At 47.3% G+C, this 14,135-nt stretch overlaps 1 protein-coding gene and 1 long non-coding RNA gene across 4 annotated transcripts in view; one reads left to right on the top strand and one right to left on the bottom strand.

The window, feature by feature from the left end:
• Positions 1-14,135, bottom strand: part of LOC119971929 (leucine-rich repeat-containing protein 4C-like) — a 1,202,445-nt gene that overhangs the window by 747,465 nt on the left and 440,845 nt on the right. The gene's annotated exons all lie outside the window — the stretch shown is intronic.
• The window catches only part of LOC119971932, a 35,868-nt gene that overhangs the window by 14,928 nt on the left and 6,805 nt on the right, over positions 1-14,135 (top strand). The window lies entirely within an intron of this gene.

Here is a 14,135-nt window from a genome sequence, read left to right on the forward strand (position 1 = left end):
ACGGTAAATCTGTGGCCTTTTGATGCCAGTTTTCCTCACGTAAAAAACCACAGTTTTCACGATGGCGTGTGGACATAGTCCCAAAAATGGACAAACCAGCCCCTGAATTTTGTAACCACATTCACCAAAAACTTTCATAATTTAAGACACATATATTCATGGCAATGCAAAAACATTGAGAACAAGAAAAGTAACCTCGTATAGCTTTGATCAGAAGCTTCCAGCTTCGCTTTTACCACTCACTGAAGATTTTTAAAAAAACTCATTTGACCAAATAGAACTATTTGCAATCTGCTTTTGTTACACATCTGTCATTTAGTACACTCTTATGTGAATGTTGTGGTTGCCTCGGTCCCTGTGGGGATGAAAATGTCGGTGACGCAAAGTCAGATTTTCTTGGCAAGATAAGTGCTGATGAACAAAGCTTACTGAGACGGACGGGATTACTAACTGGCTGCCCTCTGGTTGTTAAAAAGCCTGAAAATGTATTTGATCCTTCAGGAACACTCAGCCAAAATAACAGTTACGTTACTTTGGAATAAGCATTGAGCATAAGTGGATGAGCGCTGCTGGATCCCCCATTTAAATAGTTAGACTTCTGCAAAGAACTCAGCAGAAAGTTCAGAACTATCAGTATTATCGGAAGTGATGAGCTGAAAGGCAGCTTGATCTTCTCAGCGCTAAAAATATTTGAACTTCAGTGATCCAAAAAGAGATGTGTTATTTAAGAGCAAGATAGGAAAGACAAATAATTGGAGCTCTAATGCAATAAAGCAGTGAGAGATTGTCTCACCTATCTTTGAAAACTATGAATGCAGTTTTTCTTATGTCCAAAGATGTGCTGGTTAGGTGGATTGGCCATGCTAAATTTCCTGCAGTGTCGAAAATTGCCCTTAGTGTTTGGTGGGGTTACTGGGTTATGGGAATAGGATGGGGATGTGGGCCTGGGTGGGGTGCTCTTTCCAAGAGCCGGTGCAGGCTTGATGGGCCGAATGGCATCCTTCTGTACTGTAAATTCTATGATTATGAGACATTTCTTAATTCTCAACCACATGGAACTAGGTAAAAATTAAACACACAATTTCCTCTTACTCCTGAAAACCTCAAAGTGGGCTGAGATTTACTTTGGGTCAAATGCTTTGACTTCTGCAAGGCTTCCAGCCAAGTAGGATACTGCAGTTGCTGAATGACTAGCAATGCAGTGCTCAACATTGAATAAGCCTTAGCCACAGTCCCTAAATACGGTGATTCACAGTAAAAAAAAACACTCTCCTCACACATTTTGCGTTCTCCTAGTAGATTTCTACAATAGGGCATGATGATAAGATTCACCGCCTTGATTGGCTCAGTAATCAACCCCTTCATTCTGGGTCAAAACCTGAACTCACAATCAAGGCTGATTCGTCAACGCGGTGCTGAGGCAGTGCTGTGGTGTCAGGAGCTCGGAATTTCAGATGCGTTGTTAAGTCAAGATCCTGCTTTCCCTCAAAAATAACCATTGAACATCCCCATATAGTATTGAAAGAAAAAGCAGGAGAGTTCTTCTTGTGTCCCAGTCATCACTTATCCCGGTTTAGCTCAGTGGGCTAGACAGCTGGTTTGTGATGCAGAACCAGGCTAGCAGTGTGGGTTCACATTCCCGTATCGGCTGAGGTTATTCATGAATGCACAAGGGGCGGCACGGTGGCACAGTGGTTAGCATTGCTGCCTACGGCGCTGAGGACCCGGGTTCGAATCCCGGCCCTGGGTCACTGTCTGTGAGGAGTTTGCACATTCTCCCTGTGTCTGCGTGGGTTTCACCCCCACAACCCAAATATGTGCAGGTTAGGTGGATTGGCCACGTTAAATTGCTCCTTAATTGGAAAAAATGAATTGGATATTCTAAATTTCTAAAAATAAAAGAAAAAAAAGAAAAAGAAAAAAAAATTAATGAATGCACCACCTACTCAACCTTGCCCCTCGCCTGAGGTGTGCTTATTCTCAGCTTATATCACCATCAGTCAAAGGGGAAATCAACTTATGGTCATCTGGGACTATGGTGACTTTACTTTACCTTACCTCCACCATCGTCAGAAAATCAGATTGATCTCATTGCTTTTAATGTGATCTTTCTGCGTGCAGATACACTGTCGCATTTGTCTAAATTACAACATCGACTCCAAAGATACTTAATTGTCTACGGTATGCTTTAGACTATATAAAGGATGCAAAAGGGGCGATATGAATGTGATTCCTTCCTTTAGTCATCTTTAATCGTATTTTGTTACTTGTATCCTCTTCAAGACTCATAATTTCCGATTCCAAACTATTTTTCCCAGGACCTCAGAAATGTGGAATTATTTACCTCTTTCAATCTTTCGATTGGTAGGGTCCTAAGACCTGCTCGCCATTACCTGAACATAACTGACTGAATGATCAATGAAGGGAAACACATCTAATGGTTTCCTCAAATATTTATCGCGAGGGAATAAGCATCAATCCTTAGCAATGCCGACCCCTGGTCTTGTGTTTTAACAGCAATCACCTTCATGAGGATGGCAGAGAAAAGATCTCACATTTTTGTGACCTTCTTCTGTTGATGGGACAAGATGCCCCCCCACCCCCCCTTCCTCCTCCTGCAAATTCTGATGACGTTACTGCATATTTCAGGTTGAGTAAGCTGGGGAGAAGATCAAAATGACAGGCTGAATACTGCAAATGCACAACAGTTGCAGCATAGCTATTTTCCACTGGCAATGTTCCTCAGTCAGCAAAATTCCAGCAGTGAAGATTCTACGGATATTACTTTTAAAATGTAACGTGAAACAACATTTTGGAACGTACAACAGTCTTGAAATCAATGCCATATCGTCTGTACTTCACCCCTCTGGTTACATAAACACCAAGGTGTCCAACAGGCTACCCATTTTCCATGAGTACTCCATCACGCTCGCTATATTTTTCTTGGGTTCATAAGTTCAGAAGATACAGGAGCAGAATTAGGCCATTTGGCCCATCGATTTTGCTCCGCCGTTCCATCATGGCTGATCTCGTCCTTTGTTTCTATTCTGCCAATGTTGCCTGACGAAGGTTGTGATTGTCACCCTTGGATTTTTCAGTGTAGTTAGGTAGAAGTTGAAGATTTTGTTATCGCTCAGCTTTGCTACCCACCTGATTTGAAATAAAATTTTCTACGGAAATTGCAAAAAGTCTTGAATATTTCAAAACACTATTTACATTTCTGGGACAAATCGATTTAAATTCTATCTTTTCATGGAATTTACAGTGCAGAAGGAGGCCATTCGGCCCATCAAGTCTGCACTGGCTTTTGGAAAGAGCATCCTGCTTAAGCCCATGCCTCCAGCCTTTCCCATAACCCAGTAACCCCACCCAAACTTTTCGGACACTAAGGGCAATTTAGCATGGCTAATCCACTTACCCTGCACATCTTTGGACTGTGGGAGGAATCCGGAGCACCCAGAGGAAATCCATGCAGACACGAGAACGTGCAGGCCTAAGCCGGGAATCAAACCTGGGACTTTGGCGCTGTGAAGCAACTGTGCGAACCACACTAGATTCCCTTTGCTTAAACCCTGGGTCATAACTGTACAAAGCACCAGTAAAATACAGCCTTCTAACTGCTACTTCAAAGCCAGCTAAACCCCAGCAAAGAGAGCAAACTAGTTGACTCAACTGTTGAAAATATTTTGTTCCGAATGGAAGCACGATCCTTTTTTTTTGATAAACTTTTTCGAATTGAGGGCCAATTTAGCTTGGCCAATCCACCTACCCAGCACATCTTTTGGGTTGCGGGGGTGAGACACATGCGAATACATTGAGAATGTGCAAACTCCACAGGGACAGTGACTCAGGGCTGGGCCGGGATCGAATATTTAAGTTTTGACATTTTTAAAAACATCTCCAACAACAATTGAAACCTGAAGGAATCAGGTGCGGGATTTTCCCATCCCGCGGCAGAGTCTCCACACCGTTGTAGCGCTGTCGCGTTTTACGACAGCGTGAACAGGCCGCTGCCAGGAGTAATTCTGGCCCCTACAGGGGGCTAGCACAGCGCTGGAGCGGTTCGCGCCGCTCCAGCTGCCGATCCCGGCGCGGATTGTGTGGCGCGGGATCCGCGCATGCGCAGTGGCGCCACCGCACACATGCGCAATGGCGCTGGCGCCAACGCGAGCATGCGTAGTGGCCTCCTTCAATGTACCAGCCCCGATGCAACATGGCGCAGGGCTACAGGGGCTGGCGAGTTGGAAAGGAGGCCCCCAGCTAGAGAGGCCGTCCCGCCGATCGGTGGGCCCCGATCGCGGGCCAGGCCACATGGAAGACCCTACCACAGGATCGGACCCCATAACCCCCCCCCCCCACCAAACAGGCCGCCCACCACCCGACCCTTCAACGCCGAGGTCTCGCCAGCTCAGTGCAGGTGAGAACGGCGGCGGCAGGATTTGTTTTTTTACTTACGGCCACTCGGCCCATCTGTGCCAGAGAATCATGGGGGCCGCATAGAGTGGCCCGCGACCAGCGCCACGCCAACCACGCCGGCGCTAATGGCGCTGATTCTCCACTCTATGGAGAATCGCGTGCTGGCGTCAGGGTGGCATGGCCCGGTCATGGGGATTATCCGGCCCGGTCCAGGGCTGAGAGAATCCCACCGCTGATAACTGGGGCGGGATTCTCCCCTACCCGGCGGGATGGTGGGTCCCGGTGTAGGGGAGTGGCGCCAACCACTCCGGGGTCGGGCCTCCCCAAAGGTGCGGTATTCTCCGTACCTTTGGGGGCTAGGCCCGCGCCGGAGCAATTGGCACCACGCCGACTGGCGCAAAAACCGGCGCCAGCGGCTTTTCAGGCCCGCCGCCCAGCAGCGGGGCTGGCCAAAAGGCTTTCGCCGGTTCGCACATGCGTCGGCGGTGACGTCAGCGGCCAGCTGTCGCTGACGTCACGACCGGCGCATGCGCACTGTGCGTTTCTCTTCCGCGTCCGCCATGGCAGAGGCCACCGTGGGGGCACCCCCCAGGAGCCCGGTCGCGCAGCCATTCCCGCCGCCACCAGAGGTGGTTCAAACCTCGGTGGCGGGAGAGGCCTCCCAATGGCGGGACTTCGGCCCATCGTGGGCCGGAGAATCGCCGCATGGGCCTCGCCGATCGGAGTGGCGTGATTCCCGCCCCCGCCACTTCCCGGGTGGCGGAGAATCTCTGCCACGGCGGGAGCGGGATTTTCGGCGGCCCCAGGCGATTCTCCGACCCTGCTGGGGGTCGGAGAATTTCGTCCCTGATTTGCAATTGTTTGTTTTAAAGCTGAAAGAGGTTGTTTTGAAGAAATTAACACAAACCACATTTCAAAAAAGGATGCTTGTACTGAAATGTCAAAGTTTAAATTTCTATGGTGAGTTTAGTTTGTATTTATCTCAAAATTTTAGCAATCTTACAATATACGATGCAGTTAAACTGTGAGGCAGTAAGATTAAGGTTTCTATGAACGTAATCATTCCAGACAATTTACGGTTCTGAAATCAAATCCATTACATTGAAAATGGCTTCTGGTCTGTTTTTGCATTTTGTTGTCTGTTTAAGGTTTCAAAAAAAAAAAGTAATCTTCGTTTTTACTTTTTACAGCTCGTTTTACACTTCGCGATAAATTGCAGTTGTGGATCTCGGACAAAAACTCTTAAACTTTTGTGGTTACACTTTGCACAAATAACAGTGAAAGTTGTTAAGCTTATAATTTTTGTCCAGGCATTGCTTTTTTCCCGCGGCTTGGTGACACAGTGGTTAGCACTGTCACCTCACAGCACAAGGGACCCGGGTTCAATTCGGGCCTCAGGTGACTATCTCTGTGGAGTTTGCATGTTCTCCCCGTGTCTGCGTAGGTTTCCTCCGGGTGCTCCGGTTTCCTCCCACAGTCCAAAGATGTGTTGATTAGGTGGATTGGCCATGCTAAATTGGTCCTTAGTGTCCAAATCTACGGGGCACGGTCGCACAGTGGTTAGCTCTGTTGCTTAACAGCGCCAGGGTACCAGATTCGATCCGGCTTGGGTCACTGTCTGTGTGGGGTCTGCACGTTCTTCCCGTGACTGCGTGGGTTTCCACCGGGTGCTCCGGCTTCCTCCCACAAGTCCCGAAAGACATGCTGTTTGGTGAATTGGACATTCTGAATTCTCCCTCAGTGTACCTGAACAGGCGGCGGAATGCGGCGACTAGGAGATTTTCACAGTAACTTAATTGCAGTGTTAATGTCAGCATACTTGTGACAATAATAAAGATTTTTTTTTTAAAAAGGTTATGGGGATAGGGTGATGACGTGAGCCTAGGTAGGGTGCTCTTTCCAAGGGTTGGTACGGACTCGATGGGCCAAATGGCCTCCTTCAGCACTGTGGGGATTCTCTGGTATAGGCATTTTGTTCATTTTCTCACAACACTCTCTTCTTGGAAGTGGTGACTCATTCTGCAATACACTCCATTGACAGTGGCAACCGCTCAGTAACCTGAGCAAGTAGCTACTCTCCACATGTCTGTACGCTGAATTTTGGGGGGCTTTTTACCACAGCCACACATAATTCTGTGCTTACCACAAAGGAAAGACCGACACCAGGAAAAGTGGCTCATTTGCTATTTCTTCTCCCATAGTTCACAAATGCTGGTAAAATGTTTGTCACCCCCACCACCACCCACCATCCAGCACCTTCACTCCCCCCCCACCACCTTTGTCTCCAAACTATAGAAGGTGAATCAACCCTTACTAACCATACTGGGATTGCTGCTTTGAAAATTATCCACCTGTCTGATTTTCCTGGGTGAATTTGACAATGGTGTTAAGTGATGTGCAATTCGAGCTTGCATTTGAATCTACCAACGAATTGGGTTGAGATAGTTCAAAATCATACCGCATGGGGCTGGGTTTACAAGAATGTTGCCAGGGCTGGGAAAGTGTGGCTATGAGGAGAGATTGGATAGGTTGGGGTTATTTTCCTTGGATCAAAGATGGCTGAGAGGTGACTTAATTGAGATATACAAAATTGAGAGGGGAAGAAATAGAGTGGACTAAATAAAATGGAGAATTATAGAACCAGGCGACGCAGATTCAAGATACGTGCGAGAAGGTGTAGAGGGGACATGTGGAAAATCCTTTTTAGGCAGAGGGTAGTGCGAGCCTCGAATTCACTGTCTGAGTGGTGGTGGAGGCAGAGACCCTAAACTCTTTTAAAAGGGACCTGGATCTGCACCTTAAATGCTCTAAGCTACAGGGCTATGGACCAGATGCAGGAAGGTGGGATTAGAAAGGCCACCTGGGTGTCCTCGAGCTGGCATGGACACGATGGGTCGAATGGCCTCCTTCTGTGCGGTAACTTTCTCCGATTCTATGATAGGGAATGAGATCATTCCTATTCAGAAAAATCTGACATCTGAATTGAAACAATTCATTCTTGACAGTCACCTTTTCGCAAAGTGAACAAGTCGTCAGAATATGGAGAGCTGTGTATAGCCCCCGCACGCAACAGAATATATTGTGGTGATCGTAACTAGTATATCAAAATCAAACACTGTGAACATGACTAACAACCCCCCCCCCCCCCCCCCCCTGCCCCGACAACACTCCATGATCTTTGCCAGCATTTAATCTCCTCACAGGCAGCTGTATTCTGATTTCCTAACTGGGTAATGATGAAATGCATCAAAAGAGAAATGAGCAAGACATCTCCAGCTACCAGGTGATAATTTAGGCGTATTATGCTTGACAATTGGGATTTGAGGCATTTTCAGCCGTTCCCTTGGCAATCATGAGATCTGGGACATAAGTGAATCACTGCAATATTAACAGTCATGAAGGTAAAAGCATCATCTGTCATGCTGTACAGAGCCTGCAAACCAGATGCCAATTTCTGTGCTGGACAGAACGGTGCTGACTATTCTATTTTCTATTATAAATGCAGAAACCAACTAACAACATGCATAATTTTCACACTGGGATACAGATCATCTGTGGTCAAATGGCGGAGGAGACCTGAGGGGTTAAATGACCAACTGAAGTTCCTGTAATGGTGTCCTTAAATGGGATCATTGGTGCTCTATCACACTGGTGAAGAATATAATAATAATCTTTATCAGTGTCACAAGTAGGCTTACATTAACACTGCAATGAAGTTACTGTGAAAATCCGCCAGACGCCACACTCCACCGCCTGTTCATGTACACTGAAGGAGAATTCTGAATGTCCAATTCACCTAACGAGCTTGCCTTTCGGGACTTGTGGGAGGAAACCAGAGCACCCGGAGGAAACCCACACAGACACGGGGAGAACGTACACACTCCGCACAGACAGAGACCCAAGCTGGGAATCGAACCCAGGTCCCTAGCGGTGTGAAGCAACAGGGCCAACCATTATGTTTGTCCTCCCTCCCCGGGAGTTGGGTGTCTGATTTTTCTGGGTGTGAATGTTGAAGACTAGGAGAAAATACTTCTTTCCACATCTCGCTAAGCTGCAGAGGAATGAGGGGATCTGAGCTCATGCCTGCCAAAGGCAGAAACTCAGTGCAGAGAGTGAATGCAACACACCACCTCACTGCTCCGCTATTCTGCTCATTAGATGGTCAACACTGGGATGACTCGCAAAACCTGACAATAGAACTTGCAATTATTTTAAAAATGAATTTAGAGTGCTCAATTATTTTTTTCCAATTAAAGGGGCAATTTAACGTGACCAATCCACCAAATCTGCACGTCTTTTCGGTTGTGGGGGTGAGACCCACGCAGACACGGGGAGAATGTGCAAACTCCACATGATCCACTACATTTTGGTTCCGGACAAATTAGCAGCGCTTCCACCACACTCCTACCAGACCTACTATCGGAGTACAACTGAAGGGCTGACGATTTTCAGCGAATGTGTGGTCTTAAGAACGACAAACAAGAAACTATGGCATCAATACTTAAACCATGATGCATGACTTTACATTATGAAAACAAAAGACTCTAACCCTTTAACAATTCTAAGCTTCTCTTTGACTGGCTCCAGCCTAGACACAAGCAGCATATAAAAGAGTTGACAATATACTGATGGAACCTCAATTTCATTGCGCATCTCAGCTTAACAATGCTTCTCAGCCAGTTCTGCAATATGATTACTTGTCGTTTAACATAATCCTTTACAGATAGCCAGGGAACACCTAGCAGGGTACAGAGTTAAAAGGGCCGCACTTAGAAGGTCAGAGGGGCCACTCATTGAAGTGGCATTATATATCTGAGTTCCTAAGGGGAGAACATTTCAGAGCCACAAAGAAAGGAAGAGAGTGTTGCACTCTGCGGAGTAATGTGGAGTCGGCACTTCCCAGACCTATAGTTGGCCTATTTTCAAGCACAGGCTGATTTGATAAAAATGTTGGCAGAATTGAGTTGTAGTAACTTGCTTGCGCTATCAGTGGGAAACCGTCGAGGAAGAAAGGGCAGAAGCTTTTCACACAAGGGTTGTGGCCAATAACCTGTGACAGGATGAACAGATTTCCCTGGATGTTCCTGAAAATATGTGCCACTGTAATGGCTTATCTACAGATACACTGTGATGATCCTGCAGAAATTCTCAGAAATGGTGGCACAGTGGTTAGCACTGCTGCCTCACTGCATTAGGGACCCATGGGTTTAGTTCCAACCTTGATGACTTTGAGGACATTGCGTGTTTTCACCGTGTCTACGTGGGTTTCCTCCGGGTGCTCTGATATCCTCCGACAGCCCAAAGATGTGCAGGTTAGGTGGATTTAGAACATAGAACATAGAACAGTACAGCACAGAACAGGCCCTTCGGCCCTCGATGTTGTGCCGAGCAATGATCACCCTACACAAACCCACGTATCCACCCTATACCCGTAACCCAACACCCCCCCCCCTCCCCCTCCCCCTCCCCCTCCCTCAACCTTACTTTTTAGGACACTACGGGCAATTTAGCATGGCCAATCCACCTAACCCGCACATCTTTGGACTGTGGGAGGAAACCGGAACACCCGGAGGAAGCCCACGCACACACGGGGAGGACGTGCAGACTCCGTACAGACAGTGACCCAGCCGGGAACTGAACCTGGGACCCTGGAGCTGTGAAGCATTTATGCTAACCACCATGCTACTGTGCTGCCCCGATTTGCCATGATAAATTGCCCCTCAGTGTCCAGGGATGTGAGGGCTAGGTTATGGAGATAGAACTGGGTGGATGGGTGAGTGGACATGGGTAGAGTGCTCTTTTGAAGGGTCGGTGCAGATTCGGTGGGCCGAACGGCCTTCTTCTGCACTGTGGAGATTCTATGATGCTACAGTATAATTATGCCATATTATAATGCACCACTTCCCCATGACCCTTGCTGAAATAGCTCATGTAAACCACCTTCATAACCCCTGGCCTCATAAAAATCAAAGGTAACCATGTGTTTTATGAATTAACACAACTTTGATCACTGCTAACAAACTATTACTGAACGCCCTGCTGGGTTTCAAACGGTACTGGTGAACTCAGAATCAGTGAAGATTTTGCTCAGCAGGTTGAAGATATGCGATGATGCGCTTTATTTCAGAATACATTTCAAGTTGAATGCTATCTTTAAAGGAGCCCTTGAGGGCAACAATTTTACTAACATGTTTAGGAGCTTCATTGAAATCTCAAACCTCAACTAAGTAATGAAGGGAGCACATTCACAGCCAGGCAATGTTTGAGACAGTGTGCAAGAGAATCGGTGTTCAAACGCCGCCACAATGACAACCATGTCCTTTTCAAACTGAACGCCACACAGAACCGCATCAGACAGAAGCAAAGAACTATTCATCTGTATATTTGGTGCTTAAGGTGAAACTCCGGGAGCTCCTTTACACTTGTGGAAGGGGAATCACAATTTGGAGCAAACCACCTTCTGCATCCAAGAGCAAGATCAACATCAATTCCGACTCTGCAGCGGGAGCATGATTTCAATAGCTGCTTGGTCGTAAAATATGAAAATTTAATGAACAAAGCAAGTGTTCATTCCTGTCACCAGGAAACCCGGTAAAATCATGAACCTATTTTTACTAATTAATTTTCAGTTCGGGCAAAGGAGTTGTTCAAAGCAGTAAGGTGGAAACTACATACATGAGTTCGCCCTTTTTCTTTTATGGAAAAGTATCCTGTTGCCTCCTTCTGTGTTCAGCCTCAGCATATTGGATTTCTGTTGGGCTTTGGCCACGCCAATTCTGATTCACCGCAGATTATTCAAGTGAGATGTCCGGCAAATTTTGTCATGTGGTCGCCACTGATAAATTGGAGTTCAGCAGTTCAGGAAGTTGGGCACATATGGCAGTCGTAATCAGAACAGAACTGTTAGCGTGGCCACCATGACTCTGTGAAACAGACTGCAGCTTCTGGTCCCGTACAAGTACAGCGGAGCATAGATATCCAGGGCTGGATTTTGTGGCGCCTGGCAGAGTGGGCAAGGTGGATAGCGGGCTTCAAGTATCACACTAGAGACCCTGGCCGGGATTCTCTCACCCTGGCGCCGCCCCGACGCCAGTCCGCCGATTCTCCAGAGTGGAGAATCTGGGGGCAACCTGGTGGGGGGGGGGGGAGGGGGGTCCTCCGCTTTGGCCAGGCCCACGATCAGGACCTGCCGATCGGCGGGCCAGCCTCTCGGCTGGGGGCACGGAAAAGGGAGCCACCGTGCATCCGGGCAGTTGCGTCGGCCCCACTGCACATGCACAGACCCGTGGCGCACGTCTGATACTGGGATCGGCAGCTGGAACAACAGCGTTTACGACGGCGTCAACACTTAGCCTCAGGATCTGAGAATCCCGCCTCCTGCGTCAGAACGCTGGTGGCAGGAAAATAACCACTGGTTATCTCAGCGGCGGGAGAGTAAGCAAGCAGGAAACTTGCCTATTATTGGTAGGAAACTCATAAATATTCAAACTAGACCACTTGCATGCAATGTAAGTGTAATTTATTGGGATTTTAAGCACTCTCCCTATTAAATGAAACTGATGCATGTCCCCCTTGCCTTCAATAACAGACTCAAGGGAAACCCTGCCATTCTAAAAACCCTGGCCATGACTCTGCCTGCATTTATAATATATCATTATCCAAAATCCATCCATGCTGTAAACATTCCAGGTCAACATTAACACCATTAACCACCAAGATAAGAGCCAGAGGGTGAAATCCTCCACCTCGCGCCGTTGGCAGCAGAGTTCCCGATGAGACACAAAATCCCGCGTTTGTGAAGAAAACAGGTTTGGCGCCAGGGACGGCTCCGATAGTTTCTGATGCTCTGGCCACCCCATTGGTGGCGGGATTCAGGTACGTGCCCCGCTCCAGCGGGAGAATGCAAATGAGTAATTAAGACCATTTGCATCCACTTAACAAGCGGGGCACTATATTCTCTGGGCCCGTGTGATTCTCCAGTCCTCTGAGCCAGCAATTACGTGGGTGGGAATCACGAGCGCTCTTTGCCCTTACGTGGTGAACCACGCAGTGGGCCAAGGGGGTAACTCTTCAAGAATGTTGCCCCCAAAGTCCAGCCGATGATCACCCTCCCCCCCTACAATGCAATTCCTGCCCACCCTACCCCCACAAAACCGATCCCGACAGATCCCCACAGAGACTACCCTAAATAAAGAAACACCCCCAGAGACCCCCTAAGTAAAGCAACCCCCCCGGGATTCCAAATAGAGGGACCCCCCCCACAGAGATCCCCGAAATAAATATACCTCCCAGAGACGCCATAAATAAAGGGATCCCCAAGATCTCCTAAATGAAGGGACCCCCCACCCCACCCCCCACCGAGAATCATTAAATGAAGGGACCCTCCCAATCAAACAGCCCCTAAATATGGATATAGATAGGTTAGCAGAGTGGGCAAAAATGTGGCAGATGGATTTTAACATGGGTGAGTGCGAATTCATGCACTATGGTCGGAAAAATGGGAAGGCAAAGGGATCCTTGTGCATGAGTCACAGACAACTAGCACGCAGTTGCAGCAAATAAGAAAAAAAGAAAATGGAAGGTTGGCATTTATAGCAAAACGAATTGAGTATAAAGGTTAGGAAGTGATTTAGCAACTGTACAAGGCATCCGTGAGACAACACATTGAGCATTCTGCAGAGTTTTGGTTCCATTATTTGAGGAATGATGCAGTGGCATTGAAGGAAGTTCAGAGGAAGTTTACTCGGTTGCTTCCAGAGGTGAGGGGTTTGTCGTAGGAAGAGGTTGAACAGTTTGGGCCTATACTCTCCAGAGTTTAGAAGAATGAGGGGAGGTCAAATTGACGTAGAGAAGATGATAAATGGTATGGATAAAGTACACATGGAGCGGATGCATTCCGTGAGGCATTTTAGAACAACAGGTCACAGTCTTGGGTTAAGAGGAAGCAAATTTAAAATAGATTTGAGGAGAAGCTACTTCTCCCAAACGGTTGTGAATCCACTACCCCAGAGTGTGGTGAATGCTGGGACAATGAGTAAATATATGGAGGAGTTAGACAGATTTTTAATTGGTAATGGATTGAAGGTTTATGGAGAACGGGAAAGGACTTTAGGCCAGGGTTAGATCAGCCATTATCGAATGGCAGACTTGATGGGCCAAATGGCCTAATTCTGCTCCGATGTCTTATGAACTTATAAATATAGAGACTCCCTCCCACAGACCCCTTTCAGGAAGCCCCCAGAAAAGAAACCCCTGTCAGGAAGTTCTCCAGAAGAGAGATCTCTGTCTGGAAGCTAGATAACATTCCATACACAGGCAGCAAAAAAAATACTACTTTAACACTCACCTGGGCAATTCACCTGCTGGCTCAGACAGTGGAAGCAGCACCTGTAAATTCCTGGAAAGAGAAAAGCAGTCAGCTGTGCCTAAACTCCCTCATATCTGTGGGCTGCAAGCCATTCATTCATTACTCTTTGATATGGGCTATGATTGACAGTTTCCACATTCCCCCAGTTGTCAGCAATGTTCCATTCACCTTTCCTCACACTTGAGTAACTCTGAAGTGCTCTAACCGCAATGCTTATCAACATCAAGCTTTGTTTAACTGGTCCTAGACCACTCCAAATGCAACTAAGTGCGGAAGCCAGGCACAGAACCTCGCTATCGGGTCATCTGCTCAAAATGGCAGCCTGACAGCAGGATTTCCCCTCGAATCCCTC

Source organism: Scyliorhinus canicula, chromosome 9, assembly GCF_902713615.1.
Source record: "Scyliorhinus canicula chromosome 9, sScyCan1.1, whole genome shotgun sequence".
Classification (NCBI taxonomy): domain Eukaryota; kingdom Metazoa; phylum Chordata; class Chondrichthyes; order Carcharhiniformes; family Scyliorhinidae; genus Scyliorhinus; species Scyliorhinus canicula.